This window comes from Crotalus tigris, unplaced genomic scaffold (assembly GCF_016545835.1).
Source record: "Crotalus tigris isolate CLP2741 ecotype Arizona unplaced genomic scaffold, ASM1654583v1 scf7180000017774.6281472, whole genome shotgun sequence".
In the NCBI taxonomy this organism is placed as follows: Eukaryota; Metazoa; Chordata; class Lepidosauria; order Squamata; family Viperidae; genus Crotalus; species Crotalus tigris.
This window is the reverse complement of record NW_024096625.1, coordinates 3,859,651-3,868,408: the sequence shown is the minus strand read 5'-3', so window position 1 is coordinate 3,868,408 and position 8,758 is coordinate 3,859,651.

Sequence of the window (8,758 nt, the reverse complement as noted above, 5' to 3'; positions counted from 1 at the left end):
CACTGCTTGATCTATCTTGATCATCTTTGATATTTTCTCCAGGTTTCTCCTTCACTGTGGGGTTCACTTCTGCATTTGTCAGCTACCCTAAATTCCCAGGAAGGCTGCTGGAAGAATTTTTGCTCCAGTTTGAGATTCAAGCTGATTGGTTCACATTTAATTAACAGAAAGTGGAAATGAATAGAAATGCTTCCAGGCTGAAACTGGGGAGTCTAATAGATCTGGGCTTTTCAACCTTTCCACCGATTGTACCACTTTTAGAATAAGGCAATATTCAAGTACCACCAGTTGCCTAGTAAGGTGTCAAAAACTTGATGACCAAAAAAAGGGAACAAAGTGATAAAATACAGGCAGTCCTCAATTTACAGCAGTTCGCTTAGTGACTGTTCAAAGTTACAATGGCACTGAAAAAATGACTTATGACCATTTTTCACACTCATGACCATTGCAGCATCCCCAGAGTCATGTGATTTACATTTGGATGCTTGGCAACTGATTCATATTTCTGATGGTCACAGTCATGTGGCACCCTTTTGCAACGTTTTGACAAGCGAAGTCAGCCTAGCGGAAGGCTGCAAGAAGCTCCCATCATAGCTTCTCTTATCTCTCCCATTCTTTTCCTCCCCAATGCCACAGTGTGGGGCTGCAAGGAATGAGACCCCCCCATGCACACACATACACACAGACACAAACACATCTGTGGGTCTGGAAGAAGTGAGCTGAGAGAAGTGAGAAATGGGAAGCCTTCTGCCTGGAGCCTCTGACAGCTTAAAAAAATAAACCTGAGAAGCGCTCAAAAGGCAGTCCCTTTCCCAGCTAGCTCCTTCCTTCCTTCCTTCCTTCCTTCCTTCCTTCCTTCCTTCCTTCCTTCCTTCCTTCCTTCCTTCCTTCCTTCCTCCCTCCCTCCCTCCCTCCCTCCCTCCCTCCCTCCCCTGCTTCTCTTTCCTTCCTCTGCACTCAGGAGGGGATGACAGAAGGGGGAGAGATTGCCAATATTGCTGGTGGCCATGCTCGGTCAGCGAGCTGGCATGGCACTGATCTACTGGTGTGGGCCATCAAAGCCGGAACTCACTCAGCCTTAGATCCTTGTTGGCCCTTTCCCGTCAAAGTCCTTTTGTATCCTATCATCTCTTGCCCCTCCTCCCCCTTTTCTCTTCAGTGCACCTCCAGCTTCCAGAAGCGCCGATCAGCTGGAGCATGGCACTGATCCTGGTGCTTCTGCCGAGCCCTGACACCCTGCAGCTCCAGCTGTCTCTCCCTCAGGCTTATGCGGTTGCCACTTCAGCTCATTCCTCTCTATCCCGCTACCACTTCTCTAGGATGGTCGTATACCACCTGCCAGGTGCCAAAGTACCACTGGTGGTACACGTACTACCGGTTGAAAAGTCCTGTAATAGTTCATGTCTGCATTGTGCTGTTTTGAAGAAAGGTAACCCCTTAAAATTCTTATTGGTTTTCCATAGGGACACCTTTCTCATAAAGGAGAATGTTTGTTGCTCAGGTTTGAAATGAGGAGCCCTTGGGGCTCTCTGAGCTTGGTTGTTTTCCTGTGGACATTTTATTACACAAACTTGTAACATTATCAGTGCTAATAGGGAGTGGGGTTATTCTCAGTTTATATACTGATGGCTTGCCCTGTCAGTGTTGGTGGGAATGATTTTGATAGGTTATTTGTTTGTTGTAGTTTTTGGTTGGGCTGTTTATTGTTGACTTATTTGGCAGTTCTTTGATTGGTGCATTGTTTATTTCTTGATTGTTGGTCTGATGTTAATCTTGGTGTTAATCTATGCTCATCTGGCTGTTGATTGCTGGTGGGTAGATATTTGGGGTTTTTTGTTCCCTTTTTGCCTTCCTGGTTATCTTTTTTGTATGGTATGTAGATGTTGTTTATGTCTATGTTAGCTAATTCTGCACCTACGGAAGTAAAAAGGACTGTGATATCAAATGAAACCATGATTTCATCCTCATCCATAGTCATGTCATTGATTCTTTGAAGGAACTGTCATGGGGAGTTGATGGAGTATTTGTTTCCCCTGTGAGGTGCCCAAGCTTTATTTTTAATTCTCTTGTGATGTTCTAGCTAGGATCCCTGATAATGATACAATTGGACAGAGAGATATCAGGCTGGTGTTTTGAAAAGATCTCATGAATACCAATCCAAAATAGAAACTAGATAACTGGATCAAGAGAACTCTCAGTGTCTTCACCAAAAAAGGTTAAATTCCCAAAGAGGGACAGTGGCGGATGAGAAGCATTGGATCCATCCTCCTATGCTTCCCTTCCTGGATATCCTTATCAGCACACAGATTACGATGGCAAACTAGAAACACAGGTGTACAGAGAAACCACCCAAATCAAAACAACTGCTATACTACCAAAATGATGTGGGATTAATTGCATAAATATGCCAATGGACATGCTCCCACAGGGTCCTTGAGATAGCAAACGGACTGCTCCAGAGACGGAATACATTCATCAGCCATTTGGACAGGGTCTGATAAGAACAAAGGAAGCAGGATGCATGAATTATTATCCACCTGCATAGCCTTGCATCTGGAAAGTGTCTGTTATGTGATACATTGTAACCACCCCTATATACGTCTTTTGATTATGCTGTGTGATGTAAAAACTATGGTAACAATAAAATAGGATGTTGGAGTCAGCTCTGGGCTCCCATCCCGAGATACCTGCATGCGTGTCTCATTCTCCATGGGAGACCACCACATCTGGTGAACCCGACGTGATCCACTGAGGGATACGTCCCTGCCGACACTTTACTTATCGCCTGGAATAGGCTTGGTGCACCCGATGAAGTTGCTGGCAACTGACTCCTCTTCGTAAGTATGGGGGGTGGAATGTCTCACACTCAAAAGCAGCATGTGGAAGAGCTGAGGCTACTTGGCAGGAAAAAATATCTTACTGATCAGGAACAGAAATTAACCCGTCACCTTTCTAAATCTGAGGCTGTTAAATTGCTTGCTTACGTATGGGCTAATTGCTCATCCTATCCGGAGTCTGGATCTTTAAAAGTAGATACATGGAGGAAAATCGGCGCCATCCTCCATCAGTCTCCGAGAGCCCCCCCCCAGAGATTTTGTGCCTTTGGAAAATTGCCTATACCCTGATTCAAACCCATGCTGACTCGCCTCATCAGCCTTTATTAGACCCTCCACCGTACAAAAGTCCGTCTGTTATGTTGGCCATTCCCTTACCACCTGGAGCAGGTTTTAACCCTCCTTCTGCCCCTGCAAATTCTATGGATCCTGATAAACAACAAACAGCCTCTCCTGTTCCTGCCACGTTGCCGCCTGTCTCCCGGCCCGGAATTATCCGTGGTGCTTTTCAAAAGGCTTTGAACAATGGTGATTTGAGCGTTTCTGAACTATCCGAGACAGAGTTGTTCCCTGTTACTTATCAACAGACCGCAGCAGGCATAGTGGTTGATTGGGAGCACTTCCCCTGGCTATTATCCGAGAATTGAAAAAGGCTACACAAGATTATGGCATAACCAGTCCCTATACTAGAGGACTGATACACTCAGTTGCTAGTGCATATCGAATGTTGCCTCAAGATTGGAAAGATCTGTTCCGCATGCTTCTTAACTGAACGCAATACGTAGTTTTTGAATCTGAATATAAGAGAGAGGCACAAAACAGAGCTAATCACCCAGGTTCACAATGGACAGCAGAACAACTCTTCGGAGAAGGCAATTTTGCTACCCTTAATGCTCAGGCTCAAACTTTCACCCCCTTTGCATTTCCGATCATTAATACTTGTGTTCTTTTTGCCATGGCTCGTGTTGATGAGTCTGGCACCCCGATTCAATCTTTTTCTGCCATTCGCCAAACTGCCACTGAATCCTATGCAGACTTTGTGAATCGCCTGCAAGTTGCCATTGAGCGTCAAATTTCAAACAGAGATGCAGCAAATGAAATCCTCATAAAATTGGCTTATGAACATGCAAATGCGGACTGCCAGTCCATTCTTAAACCACTTGTTTCCAGTCCCACAGCCACTCTAGCGGACTTTCTTAAAGCCTGCCGCATTGTGGGAACCAATGCTTTTCAAATGGACACTCTTGCAGCTGCAATCCAAAAGGGGAATCAACCCCAAGGCACTTGCTTCAATTGTGAAAAACCTGGTCATTTTAAAAAGCAATGCAGAGCCCCAGGAGGCGGCACCGCTCGACCCGCTGCCATCCCCGGAGCCAAGCCCAAAACTGTGTGCCCAAAATGTAAAAAGGGTTTTCATTGGGCCAATCAGTGCCATTCCTCTCAGTCCAATCGGGGAAACTAACAGAGGGGTCTGCAGCTAACCCCTCTCCAAAGGCTGCATCCTTTTCAGACTTTACTCCTTCTGCTTCGCAATATTTTTCTGGCATTGATTTAAAACTGGCTTCTGATCTTTCTGTTACTTTTCCTAACCTACTCACGGTTGCTGAAACCCTTTATTCTGGACCCTTGCCTCCGGAAATGGAGGGAATAATCCTTCCCACACCTGTTGCTCGGGAACAAGGAGTGTTTGCTTGCCTGGGATACAAAACACTCTTAATCTTGTACTTTTTACCTTAAACTTTTTGAATGTTTCTGGCACCCCTGGCTCAACCGCCGCAAGCAGGCATTTTTCTGCTTCTCCCACAGATTCTTCACGCCCCCAGGTATACTATCGACATTTGTCTGATCCCACCTGGAAAGGGCTTGCCTCCCTCATTACCTGGGGTCGAGGCTACGCTGCAATAGACAACCATGGCGAGATCATTTGGACTCCAGCTCGTTGTGTTCATCCTTATATGGCTCAACGTACACCACCTCAGCCAGGCATATGAGGATCAGGGACTATGGGCTTTTAATGCTTTTGTACGGGATGCCAGGTGCACTGCTCTTACACTTAACGTCACAAACTGTTGGATTTGCATGCAAATTCCTGGTGGACAGTCGTGGTGGCCTCATTTTCCATGCCATCCCGTTCAATGAAACAGGATGGAAGCAGCTGTGGAGCATAACTACAGAGACATTGAATATGATATATGCTGTGGGCGCTCGTATAATGGAACCTGCCAGATTTTGTTTTTATAGCACAGGACTATTCCGTACTGCCACTTATTTGGGAAATTATAGTAATTGTCAACAAGTTATTATATGGAATTCAGCAAAGAAATGCAAATCCATCAAAAGCAACCTTACTAAGATAAATGACACTTATCGAAGCAATCAATGGACAAACGTCAGTACCTACATGGCTTGCCTTGACATGGAATCCATAATAACATTTGCTAATGAGTCTCGCCAGGGTTATTATGAGTTACCTGATATGTGGCTACTATGTGGCCGTAGAGCCTATCGCCAGGTGCCTAAGGATTGGAAAGTCACCTGTACACTGGGCCTTTTGACCCCTGCTGTATATGCCTTGCCTCATCTCCCTGATGGACGCCTGCGGAACAAACGTGATACTGGTTCCTCGGATCCACCCCTAAAGTGGTAGTTTAGAGACTCAAATCAGCAGAGGAATACTACCCAATCTAGGAGTTGCCATGAACTATAGGGACCTTCATTTGCTTAACAATTAGACTGTTCATATGTTTAATGAAACAATCAACAGCATTAAAATGATTAATCAAGAAATGGGGGAAATAAGGGAAGTCGTTTTGCAAAATCGGTATGCTTTAGATATTATTTTAGCAGCAAAAGGCAGTGTATATGCTTTAATTCATTCTCATTGTTGTATGTATATACATGATTTTCAACCTAATATTTCTGCTACAGCAAGGAAAATGGAATTTATGATCCAAAATAATCCCTTACGCAGCGATGGATCAGGCACCGTGGATATCTGGGGTGCACTTTGGTCCTGGCTACCGGATGGATCCTGGCTACGATCTTTGATTTCTATTATAGTAACCATTTTGATATTAATTGTATTGCTATGTTGTTGCATTCAATGTATTCCCTCCCTCCTGCAAATGTGCAAAAATGTTACGCCCTCCACTAGGAAGGATCCCTTAATCAGTGAATCAAGATCCCTTCTGGAACTGGAAGTAAGTAACATTAAAAAAACACAAAACGAGGAGATGTGGGATTAATTGCATAAATATGCCCATGGACATACTCCCACAGGGTCCTTGAGATAGCAAACGGACTGCTCCAGAGACGGAATACATTCATCAGCCATTTGGACAGGGTCTGATAAGAACAAAGGAAGCAGGATGCATGAATTATTATCCACCTGCATAGCCTTGCATCTGGAAAGTGTCTGTTATGTGATACATTGTAACCACCCCTATATATGTCTTTTGATTATGCTGTGTGATGTAAAAACTATGGTAACAATAAAATAGGATGTTGGAGTCAGCTCTGGGCTCCCATCCCGAGATACCTGCGTGCGTGTCTCATTCTCCATGGGAGACCACCACAAAAAATAACCTAACTTCCCATACAAGAAGCTATGTAAGAACACTATTTAGACAAGCACAAATATACTACAACAATTCTGGACAGCAGAAAAAAGAAACAGATCATCTATATAATATCTCTAACAAAATGGATATTCACACAACTTCATCAAAAAGTGTCTGACCACTTAATCCAATATAATACAACCAAGCCAAGCCATAAAAAGAATAACATTGCCATATATCAAAAGCATCCCAGAAATCAACAAGACTATTACAATCATGTGGCATCAACATAGCACACAAACCAATTAAAACCCTCCTAAACATCCTAAGTAGTAGTAGTAGTAGTAGTAGTAGTAGTAGTAGTAGTAGTAATAATAATAATAATAATAATAAAGTTCAAAGGGATCTTGGAGGTCATCAACCCCCTGCTAAGATAGGAAACCCTATACCACAGGTTGGCAACCTGCAGCTTCGGAGCTGCATGCGGCTCTTTGAGCCTTCCCCGGTGGCTCCCAGCCTTCTCTGCCTTTGCAGAGAGAGACAGAGACAGAGAGAGGCAATTGCGCTTCCCTGCTTCCTTCTCTCTCTCTCTCTCTCTCTCTCTCTCTCTCTCTCTCTCTCTGTGTGTGTGTGTGTGTGTGTGTGTGTGTGTGTGTGTAAAAGATTGCACTCACAGTGTTCTCCGAGGAGATGAAAAGCTTTCTGGACGTAGCTCCTCCCTTTGCTGCGTCTCTGCAGGAAGCAGGAAGCAGGAAGGGCAGGAGAGAGCTAGCTAGCCCAGCTAGGCTGACTCAGGAATTCTGGGAGTTGAAGTCCATGAGTCATAAAAGAGACGAGATTGCTTACCCTGAGCTTGTTGGACAACAGCTTGAAGCTTGCCAGGTGAGCAGCAGATAGGAGAGAGAGAGAGAGAAGGAGGGAGGGAGAGAGAGAGAGGAAAGAGAGAGAGAGAAAAAGAGTGGGGGAAGAGGAGTGGCAGGCAGACCAAGGGCAGATAGAGAGAGAGAGACAGACAGACACAGAGAGAGAGACCCTTTTGACATCTAAAATGAAGATAACACTGCATATATCCTTTTTTTACCTGTATGTGTATGTGTATGTATGTGTATATATATATGTGTGTGTGTGTGTGTATACATACATACATATACACACTCACACATATATATACACACACACAAACACACACACACAAACACACACACACCTATAATAAAGGTAAAAAAGGATATATGCAGTGTTATCTTCATTTTAGATATCAAAAGGATTTTGCGGGTCCCGGTGTTTTGTTTTTGGTGGGAAACGGATCCAAGTGGCTCTTTGAGTGTTTTGGGTTGCCTACCCCTGCCCTATACCATTTCAGACAAATGGCTATCCAGTCTCTTCTTAAAAACTTTCAGTGTTGGAGCATTCACTGCTTCTGGAGGCAGGTTGTTCCACTTGTTAATTGTTCTAACTGTCAGGAAATTTCTCCTTAGTTCTAGGTTGCTTCTCTCCTTGATTAGTTTCCATCCATTGCTTCTTGTCCTGCTTTCAGGTGCTTTGGAAAATAGCTTGACTCCCTCTTCTTTGTGGCAGCCCCTGAGATATTGTAAAGTAAACCAAAAAGGAGAAGAAAACCTGGAAGAAAAAAGCAGGAGTCATCTACAACATACAGTATAAAGACTGCAACAGCCACTATATAGGACAAACAGGCAGAAGACTAATAATACATCCATGAATACCAATTAGCAGTCACAAGACATGATGAAAACTCTTTAATTTCACAACATATGGACAGAGTTAATCAAGGTTTCAACTGGGAAACTGATCATCCTAGACCAAGTCAAGTCCAAAAATACTAGAGAATTCCTGAAAGCCTGTCACTCTGACAAATTGGCCCTCAGCTGACACATGAACATAAACAGCTACATACTGTGCAAAAGAGACAATCAACAAGAAACAAATGGAGGAAAAAAACCAAAACACCTCCCCACCAGCAATTAACAGTTGAGGATGACGATGTTACCTAGTTTGGGTAATGAAACATTTGCAAGAAAACAACCAAGCTAAGAGAGCACCAAGGATCGCACGCTTATTTGTACCATGTTGCAACAACCGTTATTCCTAAACTCGTTAAACAAGACTGTGTTAGGAAATATGCCGTTTTTGCTCAAATCTCTCTTTTATCTACATGCAAAAGTTAGCAAATATTCAAACTGTATGTACGTTTCTGTTTTGTTAGTTTTTGTTTATATTCCAAAGCTGCTCTGTAAATTTATCTTCATTCTCCTTTCTTTTTTATTTTTATGTCACAGATCTATATCATTTTTCTTCCAAGAGTTCAAAGCATGTTTTCAGGGCTAAGATCTAAGACTTAGCCCT